Below are 16,628 nucleotides of genomic sequence, written 5' to 3' on the forward strand. Positions count from 1 at the left end.
ATTTTCCACTTTTCTCAATTCCTCCAGGACAGTGCTGACCAGGCCCCAGACATTGATGGAAGTGAAATCAATCAAACATCCCATCACTCAGGCTCTCCTTTCATGATTAAGGATGTTTTCCTTCCAGAATCCTGACTCTTCCTTTTCTGTGTCTCAGGAAATGGTAACACCATCTTTCCTATCACGAATCATTACAGTGAACATGATGGATTTTTTTTTTCAGACAAATCACCCTGAGTTTTTCTCTGAAGTCCCTTAGTTTTCTTAGAATTCTTTTGTGTTCCTTCAAGTAGCCTTAAATAACTGAGTGGTATGTATACCTGTTTATTGTGCTGTCTCTCTGGCACTCATTGTGTTTCTTTTTGGAGCTCCTTTTGAGCTCAACAGTCTCTATACAGAAAGAGTCATTGTGTGTGGATAGACACCCTGCCTGACATGATGAAGAGCTCTTAGAAAAGACAGCCTTTATTTTTACTCAGAGATTAACCTGATTAATTGTAATGCCATCATTTTTTTAAAAATAGCACCTCAAGGAGACAAACAGAATGAACTAAGTACCACTTTATGGAGTTTTAGAGTTGCAAAACATTCACAATACTGATTATAATCTCCAGAAAACTAAAGTTCAGAAAGCAGTTATTGGCCTCCAGATGCTTTACTTCCCCTCCATTGGATCACATAGAATTTCTTATTCCTCCTGAGGGTCCTCGGCAAGACCCTCTTGTTCATTCTTCTCTAAATGTGGTTATTAATTAATTAGTTCTATTATATATTAATTTATTCACTCAATACCGCCTCCCAAACCCTGCTGCTCATTCCAAAAAGGATTTAAGGTAGATTGTCATCATTCTTGCGGGAAAACAAGAGGACTGCTCTGTTCCTCAGTGTTCTTTCACAAAGCCCTTTGTCCCCAAGCTAGCCTTGTACTCCTTATCTCTCTCACTCAAGAAGCAAGGCCTGGTCTTTGGAGAAGGGCCCTACTTTTCTCTTCTAAGGCAGTTTTGAAGTATCTGGTTGGAACAGCAGCCAGAATATGCCTTGCTCTCTGTCTAGTACTTCACTTGGAAGAGAAATGGTTTGTATCTCCTTTGAGTTGAAAATCCCATACACAAAATATCCAATGTTTTTAAAAACTGAAGAAGGACTTCCCTCGAGGTCCACGGGTTAAGACTTCACTGTCCAGTGCAGGGGGTGTGGATTCGATCCCTGGGTCGGAGAGCTTAAGGAGCAGCTGAAAAACCAAAACATAAAACAGAAACAATATTGTAACAAATTCAATAAAGTCTTCAAATACAGTTCACATTAAAAAAAAAATCTTTGGGACGAAACTAAAAAGAAGAAGAAATTTCAAGCAGCTTCCCTTGCTTAGAAGCAGATTAACTGTCCATGCATCTAAAATGAATCCAAATCATGACAAGAAATATCATGAACTGGGCCCATGAGAGCTTGTTTCAGAAATGGAAACTAATAACTAAAAATGTATCCATACTTTTGCTACTTATGTTTGTTCATTTCATGTGTGATGCTTCTAGAATGTCTGCCATTACAGAAATAGGTGATTTTTTTTCAGCCCTTTCAATTGCCATAGTGAATTTTAAATTCCTTCCATCTGTGATCGAGTCATACCATACAACGGTTTCTCATGTCCTTCTGTCTGCTTTAGGAAAATGCCTCTAGTTTTCCTGGGGATGTTATTCCTATAGGAAGAATTCAGAGAGAAAATAACTCAGTTGATAAACGTGATCAAATGGACCTAGTCTTTGCCATATGGTGGGAATTATGGAGAGATTCTTTATCATCCCATTATACTCAGCTGTTGTTTACTTTTTGTGAATTGAATGTTGACAGTTATAGTTTGAGGGTTTTTTTAAAAACAGCATATGCTGAACAAGATAAAATATTTAGAACAACTTACTCTGGACTTAGCAATTATACTACATTCTTCCAGCCCATGTATGACTAAATTAGAACATTTAGTAATGTTTGGAGACAACTCCCACACTTCGTAAGCACCAAGGGAAAAAAATATAATTTATTTAATTGCTTTTCATTTGAAAGGGAAATAACCCCATTTCAAGCATCTCAGTGTTAGAAAAGGCACTGTGTATTCCCCATGAAAATACACAGATGCTCATACATTTGGGAAATTAACATATATCTTCCACAAGGGAACGTATGAAGGCTATTTCATTATATTACAACCATTCCTTTTGCCCACGTGTTTTTGCAGAATCATTGCCGGTCACCTTGTCTTCCCCTCATATATTCTTTTTACAGAAGCCCTGAACTTCAGACCAGAGATGAGGCTTTTAAATTATCATTGGTTTCCAGTGTCACCATTGACAGACATCATGGATTCAATAGGCATTTAAGGAAAGCCTCCTCAGTTGTGCCAGGCCTGTGCTGGGCACTAGGAATCTGAGATGAACTCAGTGTGATCCCTTCTTCAAAGACCTCCAGACTTAAAGGCAGAGTCAAAGAAGAAAATGCACAATTATAATGCTGTAGTGGAGAAGGGGCACAGAGGGACACCTCAGTCAGCCAGAATGGGAAATGATGGCAGTAGGATAGCTAAGAAATATTACCAACAGCAGGTGATGTTTGAGTGAGTAAGGTGGAGACAGAAGCTTCATGAAATGATACCCCTGACTCAAAGGCAGGAGAAAGCGTCCTGAGTCAGTGATCACTATTAGTTCATTGGTGAGCTGGGGGAAGAGGGGAATCAGACTGAACAGTTAGGTGCAGAGCTAACTGTTGCATGGTCTTGGGCTTTGCATTTGAACTTTACCCCGAAGGCAGTGGGGAACACGTGAAGAACTGTGAAATTTCTCTGGTGTTCCATCTGGGAGGCTGGTGAGGAGCTGAACAGAGGGCAGTCTATGCTGTATGAACCTGAACTAGCACTGTGGCAAAGGAGTGTAGACTTGAGTGAGTGCTCAGGGTGGATCAAATGTGTTTGATGTGTGGGAAATATTGTTTGCAGGAGAGCTTAGGTAGAAACACTGGAGGGGAAAAAAAGAATTGCTGTGTCTCTGTTGACTTAAAAATGCACAATGTGAGAGATGTGAGTTAAGTTTTATCTGGGGCAAAACGAAGACTGTAGTCTGGGAGACAGCACCTCAGACAGCTCTGAGAAACTGCTCCAAAGAGGCAGAGGGGACGGACAGTATATATGTGATTTTGGTAAATGCGGAATACATGCAATCCAGCACATATTTTTTTTGTAGAAATTTCTGCTCATCTTGTGAAGCTTCTACTAGTCACGAGGAATAGTCATCACCATGAAAGATTTTTTTGCTTTTTTAGATATATAAAGATATAAGAATTGGGCTCATAAAATCAGCTTCTGAGAATATCTAATTATCTGAAGACCTGTTCTGCCAGTTTTTTTCCTGAGCACAGAGTACTTCATTTCTACTTTTCACCCTGAACTCCTTCAGGGGGTGTTGAAGGTCAGTAGCTGCAGCAGCACATGATTTAATCCTTGTAGACGGTAAGCACCCATGGCAAGTACTAATTTGTAGTTGACAGGGCCCCCTCATGGTCATAAATTTGACCATACTTTGGGAGGTATTTTACGACCATTTTATCCTATAGTGCTGGGAAGACTCATTTTTGGGTTTGGCAAAGGTTTTACTGAGAAACCACTTAATGTTTGTTACTGAACTAGGCTTCTATAGTCAAAGATATTTGGACACCTGTCTTTTAATACAGTCTAGGAAAAAATTCCCTTTTGCTTTATCTTTTTATATTTAGAGTTATTACATTCATTGATTGCATACAGAACTGGGTATTTGATTAACTGCTTTAAATTGGCTAGTCATCATTATTTTCATTGGAGATTTAGTTACATATTTGGCAATGAAAGAAACAACATTCATGAAAAATAGGCAAAGTACAAATAATATAGTTAGCAGTGTTATTAAAGTTATAAGTAAGAATTAAGCCAAAAACTTTCATTAGGTGTAACCCAGTATATTCTTCGGTTATTTGACTTAATCCAATGGGAAATTATATACTGGCACTGTTTATAAAGCTTCTAGACCAATTTTTTTACTGTGCTAGACTGGTTATTCTTAGTATAATTTAATTGTTCCCAAGATAAAAGAAGCCTTAAATTTTAAATGACCATAGCCTGGTGTTAACTACATAAATCTATTCTATATTTGTGCAATCCAGCACATGTATTTTTTTAAACCTCTATGTAATTATGAGAGATTTTATCTTTTTGACTGAATTTTTGCTTGTTGCTTTTATTGAGCTTGAGTTACTTAGAAGAAAATTCACATTATGGCCAGAGTCAGAGCGGGTATTAATTGGCCAGGTGAGAGGAGTCCACCTAGTAATATTAAGAGTCACCTGAACAGGACTGAGCTTTTTTTAAAAATAATTGTTTAAGGGTGATTTAATTTGAGCCTTGGAGTGGAGAAATCCACCAAGGTAATCTAGAAGTACTAGATGCAGGTAATTGGCCACAAACCAATAACTGCTTTGGTTTTTAAAACTAGCACAGGATCACATCCATGAGAGAAAAACATCTGATTTATATGCAAAGGTCTGAGAAGTTAACAAAACATTATGAGTGATCATACAAATCAGGTTCAGCATTTTGGGTAAGGTGTTTACTTTTGATGTCTTTTTTCATTTTTTTTCTCTGTTCTGGTGCAGGTGTAGCTTTCTTTGTTTGAGCATTATTTTAAGGTAAGTTTGAGATCAGCAGTTCTCTTTATAGACCAGTCTGGTGTAGTGGCCTTTAAGAAGTGAGAATTAATTCAAGAGTCAACTTCCCTTCAGTTTTACTGTGCATGAGCTAGTTAAGAGTACCTGATAAAAAGTTTTTTATCCAGGTTGGAGACAGCCCATTTGGGTATATATAATTCCCTGTTTGCAGGTCATGGGCATCTGATTTTTATACAGAGATTATTGACACAAGCTTTAGAAACAAAAGAATGTTTTTTTTTTTTCAAATAATTTAATTTACATTAATACAGCATAATAGTAAGGAACTATCTGGGAAGTGAGTTAGTAAATACAGACCTTCATTAACAAAACTGGAATTTAACATTTATTGAAACAATCTTTTTTAAAATTGCCCTTATTTTTTACGAAATATATTCAACAAATTAAGATGAATTGGTTGCAAAATAAGTTTGGTTTAAAATTTTAACATTTATTAGAATCTAACTTTTAAAAAATAACACATTTACCAAATATATTTAATTAAGGCTAATTTGTTGCAAAATAAGTTTGGTTCAAGAAAAAAAACTTGACCTGATAATCTATATAAATGTAATTGATCATATAGGCTTTCACTGTATTAAAATTTTTAATAAGGAGTTTTAAACTGAAGCTTAAAAAAACTCTTAGGACTAGGAAGCATACACCAAGGGCTTATTAACATGTTTTACCTGCAGATCTAGGTGAATTCCTCCCTTTACAAGGTCCTCAAAAATATCTTGAGGTTTTTGTACCTGTTGGTGAGTTGCTGCTGCTGCTGCTAAGTCACTTCAGTCGTGTCCGACTCTGTGTGACCCCATAGACGGAAGCCCACCAGGCTCCCCCTTCCCTGGGATTCTCCAGGCAAGAACACTGGAGTGGGTTGCCATTTCCTTCTCCAATGTGTGAAAGTGAAAAGTGAAGTCGCTCAGTCATGTCCGACCCTTAGCGACCCCATGGACTGCAGCCTACCAGGCTCCTCCATCCATGGGATTTTCTAGGCAAGAGTACTGGAGTGGCTTGCCATTGCCTTCTCCGGTTGGTGAGTTAGCTTTCCTAATTTATCCTAATTTAATCTTTGGAGGGACCAGATAGAGAAAAAAGATTAATGTCTTAATTTAGCTTACAAAAGTATGATTACCAAATTACTATGTCGTAATTAATTTGAGGGGAAGGTTTTCCTTACATCTGGAAAACACATATTCAACCCAGTAATTTTTTAGACAGAAACCATGAAAATTATAACCATTTTTACCAGTGTACTCAGTCCTTTTGTTAACTAACTTTGTTAACAATTTATGAAGCCATCAGGTTTCTCATTAGAATTTTAAAATTTCTTACACAATTCAGCATTATGGTCTGAAAGTTAGAAACTTATATTTATTTAAAAGTTTTCTTTTGTTAATCTTTTGAAGAGGAAGCATTTTTTTTGCAAAGGCATCAGAATAAAACCATAACTGTATATCAACAAAAGACTTAAGTCACATTTAAATTTGATTACAATACAATTGACAAAGTAACTTGGTTACTGCTGTGATATACAACACTTGCAGATAATAACTAGAATTATGACTGATAACATTTTACCAGGATATGTCAGCATTTTAGGAACTCCATATAAATTTTAGAATATTTATATTAATAACATTTACCATATAATATAAATCTGAGAAGATTTATTACTCATTTGACAATACTTCCCATGTAATTTAACATAGAATATGAACCTAAATAGTTTAACATGTCTCATTGGGATGTTTCAGGAGCACTTTGAAGCATCCTAAAGTTAGCTAGAGGTCAAAAAGACTTCATTAGAATTTTGTCAAAGAATATTAAAAGGATTTAGAACAATTAGTCAGATAAGATCATAGGTTACTGTAAAACAATAGTTATTTACTTAGCCAAATTAACAATAAGATATTTCAAAGGTATATACAGAGCAGATAGCTTAAAAGTAAAAAATTTAAAATCTGATATTAAAGGCAGTTGAACATTTTAAGAAAACTTGTACCATGCACAAATTTTTTTTGGGGGTGGTCTACAAACCTTTTTCTAACCATCACTTAATTTGCCCATCCAAAAACAGTCACCTGTAACTCAGATCTATTTCCTTCTTTTAAAATAAAATGCAATTCCACTCTTTACACCTTCTTTACTGAAAACACAAATCCTACTTTACTTATAGGAACCATGAACTGACCTTTATATTAGAATTTTGTAGATTGGTAAGCATAAATACCACTCATAGTTAAAAAAAAATTGCTTTCTTATAGAGAACATCGTAGGATGGCACCAAATATATTTATTAATAGTTGAAATATCTACAGTTTTTCTGTAAGAGGAAGCCAGTAGATAGTAATGAATGTTTTGTATCTTATTTTATTTGGGAGTGACCTAGATGTTCAATAAACTTTCTTTACTTAATTTAGCACAGCCCTAGAAATTTAATTTAGCAAAATTTAGAGAGACTAAATAGAAATATTTAAAGCATAATTATGTTTTACTAGAGGTTATTTAAAGCTTTTATTTACATTTGCTTTCCTTAAAAGTTTCTTTACATTGAATTTCTTTCCTAGTTAACAAAATTGCAACAGATATAATAAGATTTTATTTAACTACGTTCAAAATTCTCCAAGCCAGGCTTCAGCAATATGTGAACCGTGAACTTCCAGATGTACAAGCAGGTTTTAGAAAAGGCAGAGGCACCAGAGATCAAATTGCCAACATCCGCTGGATCATGGAGAAAGCAAGAGAGTTCCAGAAAAACATTTATTTCTGCTTCATTGACTATGCCAAAGCCTTTGACTACGTGGATCACAATAAACTGTGGAAAATTCTGAAAGAGATGGGAATACCAGACCACCTGACCTGCCTCTTGAGAAACCTGTATGCAGGTCAGGAAGCAACAGTTAGAACTGGACATGGAACAACAGACTGGTTCCAAATAGGAAAAGGAGTACGTCAAGGTTGTATAATGTCACCCTGCTTATTTAACTTCTATGCAGAGTACATCATGAGGAACGCTGGGCTGGAAGAAGCACCAGCTGGAATCAAGATTGCCGGGAGAAATATCAATAACCTCAGATATGCAGATGACACTACCCTTATGGCAGAAAGTGAAGAGGAACTCAAACGCCTCTTGATGAAAGTGAAAGAGGAGAGTGAAAAGGTTGGCTTGAAGCTCAACATTCAGAAAACAAAGATCATGGCATCTGGTCCCATCACTTCATGGGAAATAGATGGGGAAACAGTGGAAACATTGGCAGACTTAATTTTTTTGGACTCCAAAATCACTGCGGATGCTGATTACAGCCATGAAATTAAAAGACGCTTACTCCTTGGAAGGAAAGTTATGACCAACATAGACAGCATATTAAAAAGCAGAGACATTACTCTGCCAACAAAGGTCCATCTAGTCAAGGCTATGGTTTTTCCAATGATCATGTATGGATGTGAGAGTTGGACTGTGAAGAAAGCTGGGCGCCGAAGAATTGATGCTTTTGAACTGTGGTGTTGGAGAAGACTCTTGAGAGTCCCTTGGACTTCAAGGAGATCCAACCAGTTCATTCTAAAGGAGATCAATCCTGGGTGTTCATTGGAGGGACTGATGCTAAAGCTGAAACTCCAATACTTTGGCCACCTCATGCGACGAGTTGACTCACTGGAAAAGACTCTGATGCTGGGAAAGATTGGGGGCGGGAGGAGAAGGGGACGACAGAGAGTGAGATGGCTGGATGGCATCACCGACTCGATGGACATGAGTTTGGGTGATCTCTGGGAGTTGGTGATGGACAGGGAGGCCTGGTGTGCTGTGATTCATGGGGTCACAAGGAGTTGGACACGACTGAGCGACTGTACTGGACTGATGCTAAACCTAGGCACAATGAAAGTGTTATAATGGATTATTATATTGATGACTTTAAAACATGTTTATATTAGATTGACAGACTTTAACATTAATACCAGGTACTAATTTAATATTGGCTAGTTTTCAGTTTATATGAAACTGAAACTTATTTAGCTTAATTTTCTTTTTTTTTTTGGTAAAGATTTTTTATTTTTTCTTAATATATATTTATTTTATTGAAGTATAGTTGACTTGCAATGTTTCAGGTGTATAGAAAGGTGATTTACTTACGTGTGTGCGTTAGTTGCTTCAGTCATGTCCAACTCTTTGCAACTCCATGAGCTGTAGCCCATCAGGCTCCCCTGTCCATGGAATTCTCCAGGCCAGAATACTGGAGTGGGTTGCCATGCCTTTCTCCAGGGGATCTTCCTGACCCAGGGATCGAACCCAGGTCTCCCACATTGCAGGCAGATTCTTTACCATTTGAGCTACCCGGGAAGCCCCAATTCAGTTATACAAATACACATATATTATTTTTGAAATTATTTTCCATTATAGGTTATTACAAGATATTGACTATAGTTTCCTAAGCTATAAAGTAAACCTCTGTTGCTTGTTGCATATCTATTTTTTTTTTATTAGAAATCTGCTGCTGCTGCTGCTAAGTCACCTCAGTCGTGTCCGACTCTGTGTGACCCCATAGATGGAAGCCCACCAGGCTCCCCCGTCCCTGGGATTCTCCAGGCAAGAACACTGGAGTGGGTTGCCATTTCCTTCTCCAAAGCATGAAAGTGAAAAGTGAAAGTGAAGTCGCTCAGTCGTGTCTGACCCTACCATTCTATTAATACTTAGTCAAACAAGTGGGATCAAAATGTCATAAATTTTTCAGCTAAGCAAAAATACATAGTTTTTTCTAAAATATATATTATATACATACTTATATATATGTAAACAAAAGCTTTTTTACTATTCTTGATAAAGGCTTGAGAAAGAACATAAAAAAAAGAAGAGATGGAGACATTGAAAAACATGAACTAAATGAAATGGGAGCACTGAATATGAAACATGAAAAGTGAAATAAGCTAGATAAAAGTGAAAGATCATCATATAGTCCAGTTGTTTTAAAACATGGTTGCTTATTAGAGCTCCAGAGCATCTAGAGCTCTGGAGAAAAAGAAGCAATACCTGGGCATTTGTAATTTTCAAAAAATTCTGATATGCAAAAAGTGATTACAGGTTTTTCTATTAGATCCTAGTTTTGGTGATATAGAGGTCTATTATTTTTCTGTTGACCAATCATGATACAATGATCTTAAGTGATTAATAGTTACATAATCACAATAGTAAAAAATGCTTATCGGTTTTCACAATCAATAGCCAGACAAAAAATAAAAAATAATTATGATTACAAGCCATAATGGGATAAAGGACTGATGCTAAAGTTGAAACTCCAATACTTTGGCCACCTCATGCGACGAGTTGACTCACTGGAAAAGACTCTGATGCTGGGAAAGGTTGGGGGCGGGAGGAGAAGGGGACGATGGAGAATGAGATGGCTGGATGGCATCACCGACTCTGTGGATATGAGTTTGAGTGTACTCCGGGAGTTGGTGATGGACAGGGAGGCCTGGCGTGCTGTGATTCATGGGGTCGCAAAGAGTCGGACACGACTGAGCGACTGAAATGAACTGAACTGAACAATATAAAATAATTGCATACAATTTGGGGAGTCAGGCAGAGTGATGTGGTAAACAGAATTGCAAAAATGCACATGTATTCGTCTCCCCAGCCAGTCTACATCTTTTTGTTGTTGCCTTTGCTAATTATCAATGTGTATTCTATTACAGTTTTCTTAATTGTTTTGGGTTTATTTTCTGTAGGTCTTTTCCATCTCTTGTGTTTCCTCTTTAGAGAAGTTCCTTTAAGATTTGTTGTACAGCTGATTTGGTGGTGCTAAATTCTCTTAAGTTTTGCTTATCTGGAAAACTTGATTTCTCCATCAAATCTGAAGGAGAGTCTTGCTGGGTAGAATATTCTTGGTTGTAGGTTCTTTCCTTTCATGACTTTAAATATATCGTGCCATTCCCTTCTGGCTTGTAGAGTTTCTGCTGAGACATCAGCTGATAGCCTGATGGAAGTTCCCTTATATGTTATTTGTCGTTTTTTCCTTGTTGCTTTTAATATTTTACCTCTGTCTTTATTTTTTGTCAGTTTGACTACTATGAGTCTCAGTGTGTTCCTCCCTGGGTTTTTCAGCTTGAAGAGAAGTGAAAGTTGATCAGTCGTGTCTGACTCTTTGCGACCCCATGAACTATACAGTCCAGGGAATTCTCCAGGCCAAATACTGGAGTGGGTAGCCTTTCCCTTCTCCAAGGAATCTTCTAACCCAGAGATCGAACCCAGGTCTCTTGCATTGTAGGCAGATCCATTACAAGCTGAGCCACAAGGGAAGACCAATTTTTCTTGTATTTACAATTTTCTTATATTTTTTTCAGCTAAATTTTCTTGTATTTAAAATTGTTTGATTTGTAAATGCTTACTTTTTTCTAGGCCAATAAATTTGAGCTCATTTACAAATTAACCTCGGCAATACTATCCAAATGTTAGGGGAAGCACACTAACTAAAACCACCCACCTTGGCCAGGCACCATAATAACCATTTGCAAGAGTTATTTTATCACAGGCGTTCCTAGTAAGGAACATGGAACTGATAAGCCACCACCAATCAGAAGAGTTCAGGAAAGGTCAAAAGGAGACACTACGTGTCTGACCACCTCCCAGAATCCTTCTTGCTGGCATCCATCTTGGCTGAGCAATGCATCTTCCACCAGTAAGGACTCTTGAGTCAGAATGATTGGCCAAAGAAAATCCAAAAAAACTAATTCCATTATCATCAAACCTGAGACTGTGAGCCACGAGGCAGAGCAGTTCTCCTGGGTTCCCTTACCCTACTGCTCTCCACCAGGGCGCCCTTTCCAATAAAGTCTCTTTCTTTGTCAGCTCATTTGTCTCTTCAGACAATTCATTTCTGAGTGTTAGATGAGAGCCCACTTCTGGGCCCTGGAAGCTGTCCCCCATCCTGCAACACAAAGACAAAGAAAGACACATACTGAGACATACATATATTCAGACAGACACAACAAGAGATCTGGCTTTATTTTTTAAACTTAGTTTTGAATTAGATATCTTAATACAAAACTCACTAACTTATAAGAAAGATTTTTAAATGCTTTTCCTGTTCTGTTTTGTTTTTTTTGGTTTTAGGAATTAGAGATGGTCTGGGTGGCACAGTGGTAAAGAATCTGCACGCCAGTCAGGAGATGCAAGAGATGTGGGTTCAGTCCCTCCCCTGGAGAAGGAAATGGCAACCCACTCCAGTATTCTTCCCCGGAAAATTCCCCGGACAGAGGAGGTCTGGAGGACTGCAGTCCATCAGGTTGCAAAAAGTGGGACATGACTGAGAACACATGCACAAGTCATAGATAAGATAAGTGATCATGTTCATCTCATTTGGACTTATTCCTTTAGGCATGTGTATGTGGGTGTGTGCCCACGTATCGGGGACCTGCCTCCATATGGACCCAGGGTATCCTCGGGATGAACGGCGTTGGTGTCAGCGAGAGAGAGAGAGAGAAAGAGAGACAGGGGCTGATGATTCCTTGGTTTACGCAGGAAACCAATAAAACCCCAGCACGGGGTTTGCTCTGTTTACGTAGGCCGCAGGCGCCCTCTCGAATCACTGGAGGCACCCCACCAGGGCACCCCCCTCGAGTGGGTCTTAGAAGCCCAGGCAGATAAGTAAATGCAGAGGGCCTGGCGCTCCAAGGATCTCAACCAGAAAAAGGAGAATAGAGAAAAGGATGGAAAAAGAGAAAAAACGACTCGGGGAGACCAAGCTTCAGTGAGCAAGGCCCAAAACTTTGGAGAAAGGGAGGTATAGAGTCACGCCAGAATCACGCGGGGTCAGCAGTCTTGACCCTTACCAGGATCAGGGCTTATTTTGGTATGTATCATGATATACAAAAGCTTTAGGTGGTTTACATCATCTTCTGGCCAGGAGGCCTGCTAACAGTTTATGGCCCTCTCTCCTAACAAAGGTTAGTTAGCTAGAAAAAGGCTTATATTCTTTCAAGGTGATTTTCCTAAAGTCAGGCGCTATTCTCCAAAGACACATGACAAGGTTACATTCCTATAAGGCAAGGGTGTAGTGAGCTACAAGAAAGGAATTTATTAACTTAAGATCTGATGTGGTTAAATCAAAGGCTACTACTTATTTTCTCTATATGTGATTAATATATTTCCAAGGATACAATAGAAAATATGGAAACTTTGCAGCAAGCATTGATTCAACAATGAAATATTTTTTAGTACTATTCTAATGATTTTAACTTCTTCAACAGATTCCTGTATTTTAGAATATTAGGCTTTCTGTCCTTGCATGGCTGGAAGGCTGTAAACAGTCACATTCGTAGTTGTAAGAGCCCGGACAAACTTGTCAGGCAAGTTAGAAAGCTATCAGAGGGGCTTGGATTGGAACACTCCTATTAAGCCGAGGAGAACTTTTTAGCCACAGCTCTGAATTAATGTTTTCAGAGAAAGGTGGTTGGGGGGAAGCCCCCGTAAGTACTAGAGGACTTGGTAAGAGACGTAAGATAGTAAGGCAGTCAGACTCCGGTTTTCTTTGGGGTAGATGCTCGGTTAAGTTCAGGGGGTTCCTCGAGTCCTGATTAGCTACTGCCCGTCAGGCCTCTTCCCCAATTGACCTTTGCCACGGGTAGGATTTCCCTCGCTGGCTCCTGGCACCCATGCTCAATGGTGTCTGACTCTTCGAGATGTTATGGACTGAAGCCCACCAGGCTCCTCTGTCCATGGGATTTCCCAGGCAAGAATACTGGAGTGGGTTGCCATTTCCTTCTCCAGGGGATCTTTATGCCCCAGGTATCAAACCCACATCTCCTTCATTGGCAGTTGGATTCTTTATCACTTGAGCCACTTGGGAAGCCCATATTCCCTTAGTACATACACACACACACACACACATATATATATAGTAACTTTCTCTACTGGTTGGAATTAAACTGGTTCCAATCAGTAGAGAAAGTTAGCTTGAAAAAAAAAAAAAAGATCAGTCCTGGGTGTTCATTGGAAGGATTGATGTTGAAGCTGAAACTCCAATACTTTGGCCACCTAATGTGAAGAGCTGACTCATTTGAAAAGACCCTGATGCTGGGAAAGATTGAAGGCAGGAGGAGAAGGGGATGACAGAGGATGAGATGGTTGGATGGCATCATCGACAAAATGGACATGGGTTTGGGTGGACTCCAGGAGTTGGTGATGAACAGGGAGGCCTGGCGTGCTGTGGTTCATGGGGTCACAAAGAGTTGGACACAACTGAGCAACTGAACTGAACTGAAACTGGTTGGGGGTTGGTTAACCTTTGACTGGCATTGCGCACTTATATTGGTGCAATAAAGGTTCATAACTTTTATAGATACCCCCTTTTCTTTCTTTTAATGGTTCTAAAAAGTTGGTCAGCTAGTGTAACAAGCATTAGTGTGTAACACAGACCAACCTAGATAGTTTTTTTTTACTAGAGTAGCCAAATCCTCATCTAAGCCTTCTAAGAGGCAGACTAGTGGAGGTGATGGAATTCTGGTTGAGCTATTTCAAATCCTGAAAGATGATGCTGTGAAAGTGCTGCACTCAATATGCCAGCAAATTTGGAAAACTCAGCAGTGGCCACAGGACTGGAAAAGGTCAGTTTTCATTCCAATCTCAAAGAAAGGCAATGCTAAAGAATGCTCAAACTACTGCACAATTGCACTCATTTCACATGCTAGTGAAGTAATGCTCAAAATTGTCCAAGCCAGGCTTCAACAATATGTGAACTGTGAACTTCCAGATGTTCAAGCTGAATTTAGACAAGGCAGAGGAACCAGAGATCAAACTGCCAACATTTGTTGGGTCTTTGAAAAAGCAAGAGAGTTCCAGAAAAACATCTACTGCTTTATTGACTACATCAAAGCCTTTGACGGTGTGGATCACAACAAACTGTGGAAAATTCTGAAGAGATGGGAATACCTGACCTGCCTCTTGAGAAATCTGTATGCAGATTAAGAAGCATACAGGTTAAGAACAGTTAGAACTGGACCTGGAACAACAGACTGGTTCCAAATAAGAAAAGGAGTACATCAAGGCTGTATATCATCACCATGCTTATTTAACTTATATGCAGAGTACATCATGAGGAACGCTGGGCTGGAAGAAGCACAAGCTGGAATCAAGATTGCTGGGAGAAATATCAATAACCTCAGATATACAGATGACACCACCCTTATGGCAGAAAGTGAAGAACTAAAGAGCCTCTTGATGAAAGTGAAAGAGGAGAGTGAAAAAGCTGGATTAAAGCTCAACATTCAGAAAACGAAGATCATGGCATCTGGTCCCATCACTTCATGGGAAATAGTTGGGGAAACAGTGAAAACAGTGGCAAACTTTATTTCTTTTGGCTCCAAAATCACTGCAGATGGTGACTGCAGCCATGAAATTAAATGACGCTTACTCCTTGGAAGGAAAGTTATGACCAACCTAGACAGTGTATTAAAAAGCAGAGACATTAGTTTGCCAACAAAGGTCCGTCTAGTCAAGGCTATGGTTTTTCCCGTGGTCATGTATGGATGTGAGAGTTGGACTGTGAAGAAAGCTGAGCACTGAAGAATAATGCTTTTGAACTGTGGTGTTGGAGAAGACTCTTGAGAGTCCCTTGGACTGCAAGGTGGTCCAACCAGTCCATCCTAAAGGAGATCAGTCCTGAGTGTTCATTGGAAGGACTGATGTTGAAGATGAAACTCCAATAATTTGGCCACCTGATGTGAAGAGCTGACTCATTTGAAAAGACCCTGATGCTGGGAAAGATTGAAGGCGGTAGGAGACGGGGATGACCAAGGATGAGATGGCTGGATGGCATCATTGACTCAATGGACATGAGTTTGAGTGGACTCCGGGAGTTGGTGATGGAAAGGGAGGCCTGGCGTGCTGCAGTCCATGGGGTTGCAAATAGTCGGACACAACCAAGCGACTGAGCTGAACTGAACTGAAGAGGCAGACTTAAGCAAAGGATCATTTTGGCAGTTAGAGAATGACTTAGGTGTCAAGTCAGAATATTGCTTCAAAGTTTTTGTTTTGTTTTAATCCTCCTTTCCTGGGGACAGGGGAGCAGCAGGAGGTAGAAGAGTTGGAAGAGATAAAAAAGAGAGAGACAGCATCTGGCCAAGCAATTCAGATTGAAGAAAATATGAGAGGCAGAGACAGAATCAGTGACAGACTGTTAGCAGCCTTTTTTTGTTCTACAGTTTTAAAAGAAACTTCTAGATACCAATCAAAGTAAGCATTCCATTCAGTCTGTTTGACCTTATGGCCAGCTTTTTCTAACTGTGTGCCCGTAATTATTAATTTTGGAATATCAAAAGAACTCCAATTTGGTCATTTTTGGTTGGGATCTCTTTTAGTATAATTTCCCCAAGTAAGTAAGTACTTGCAAGTATAAGTTTTGTACATACATAACCCTGGTTGAGGTTTTAGTTAAGAGGCTGGCTTTCTGATGTGCCTTGTAAAAGCATCAGATCAGCCTCTTAAGTTAACCATTCTGCACCGACAAGTCAGTCTCCTACATCTAAGCAAACCCTGGTATCTTTCAACCAGCCCCCACCAGTATATTTTAATGGAGTGGGTATTCCTTGGCCAATCTCCACCCAGTATCTTTCCCCTGGATGGGGGCTGGGGGTGGTATCTCCTATTATCTTTCAACCAGCACCCGCTCAAAGTGTCTTTCACTTCCAACTGGTCATGTATTCCTCAGTATCTTTCAACCGAGCCCCACTCACTGTCTGCACACTGAGTAGGTATGCCCCAGTATCTTTCAACTGGGCCCCCTGCAGTATCTGTCAACTGAGAGAGGGCAGGTTATCTGCTCCACCACCAAATAAAACTCAGGATCATCAACCAATACAGGAGATCTGAGAACCAGGAAATATTTACCCAATTTGTCTGGACTGTCCAAGGAGGC

General features: G+C 39.2%; 1 protein-coding gene across 2 annotated transcripts in view; it reads right to left on the minus strand.

Moving 5' to 3' along the window:
* Positions 1 to 616: 616 nt before the first annotated feature.
* The window catches only part of PCED1B (PC-esterase domain containing 1B), a 197,758-nt gene continuing 181,746 nt past the window's right edge, over positions 617 to 16,628 (minus strand). The window contains exons 6-7 of one of the 2 annotated variants that reach the window (XR_008681839.2): positions 11,511 to 11,642; positions 617 to 1,231 (exon numbers count right to left, since the gene is read on the minus strand). The gene's annotated coding sequence lies outside the window, so the exon portion shown is untranslated. The remainder of the gene's footprint in view (positions 1,232 to 11,510; positions 11,643 to 16,628) is intronic. The other variant, XR_016037587.1, reaches the window with a different exon arrangement.

The sequence above is a fragment of the Moschus berezovskii genome, chromosome 6, assembly GCF_049115385.1.
Source record: "Moschus berezovskii isolate FMDL1 chromosome 6, NW_MosBer_1.0, whole genome shotgun sequence".
Classification (NCBI taxonomy): Eukaryota; Metazoa; Chordata; class Mammalia; order Artiodactyla; family Moschidae; genus Moschus; species Moschus berezovskii.